This window comes from Priapulus caudatus, unplaced genomic scaffold, assembly GCF_000485595.1.
Source record: "Priapulus caudatus unplaced genomic scaffold, Priapulus_caudatus-5.0.1 Scaffold169, whole genome shotgun sequence".
In the NCBI taxonomy this organism is placed as follows: Eukaryota; Metazoa; Priapulida; class Priapulimorpha; order Priapulimorphida; family Priapulidae; genus Priapulus; species Priapulus caudatus.
The window spans coordinates 536,376-537,652 of record NW_014577230.1 but is presented as its reverse complement, the minus strand read 5'-3'; positions in this window follow the sequence as shown (position 1 = coordinate 537,652).

Below are 1,277 nucleotides of genomic sequence, written 5' to 3'. Positions count from 1 at the left end.
CTGCTGCTGCTGCTGCTGCTGCTGCTGCCCTGCTGTTGCTGCTGCTGCTGCTGCGCTGCTCCTCCTCCTCCTGCTGCTGCTGCTGCCCTGCTGTTGCTGCTGCTGCTGCTGCGCTGCTCCTCCTCCTCCTGCTGCTGCTGCTGCCCTGCTGCTGCTGCTCCTGCCCTGCTCCCTGTTGCTACTGCTGTTGCTCCTGCCGCTGATGCTCCTGTTGCTGCTGCTACTCGTGCCCTACTCCCTGCTTCTACTGCTGCTGCTCCTGCCCTGCTCCCCGCTGCTACTGCTGCTGCTCCTGTTGCTGCTGCTACTGTTGCTGCTGCTACTCGTGCCCTACTCCCTGCTTCTACTGCTGCTGCCGCCGCCGCTGCTGCTGCTGTTGTTGCTGCTGCTGCTGCTGCTGCTCCTGCCCTTCTGCTGCTGCTGCTGCTGCTGCTGCTCCTGCCCTGCTGCTGCTGTTGCTGCTGCCCTACCGCTGCTGCTGCTGCTCCTCCTGCCCTGTTGCTGCTGCTGCTCCTCCTGCCCTGCTGCTGCTGCTGTTGTTGTTGCTGCTGTTGCAGCTACTGCTGCCGCTCCTGCTCCTGCCCTTCTGGTGCTGCTGCTGGTGCTGTACCGCGCGCGCACACTTACACGCATTACGCCGGCCAGCCGACGTGATCAATGATCGGAGAGCGATTAGATTGACGGGGCTTCCCGATCAGGCGAAGTGAATCTACGCAGTATCCTGGTTGCTTCAGTTCTACAGTTATACAGCCGAGCATCCCTCCCTGCATCCCTGCCTCCCGCATGCCTGCATGCCGATGGCATAGAATAACGATCACGCTCGTTATTACCATCGCTGCACGGGAGAGTAACGATCACGCTCGTTAATACCATCGCTACACGGGAGAGTAACGATCACGCTCGTTATTACCATCGCTACACGGGAGAGTAACGATCATGCTCGTTAATACCATCGCTACACGGGAGAGTAACGATCACGCTCGTTATTACCATCGCTACACGGGAGAGTAACGATCATGCTCGTTAATACCATCGCTACACGGGAGAGTAACGATCACGCTCGTTAATACCATCGCTGCACGGGAGAGTAACGATCACGCTCGTTATTACCATCGCTACACGGGAGAGTAACTATCACGCTCGTTATTACCATCGCTACACGGGAGAGTAACGATCACGCTCGTTATTACCATCGCTACACGGGAGAGTAACGATCACGCTCGTTAATACCATCGCTGCACGGGAGAGTAACGATCACGCTCGTTATTACCATCGCT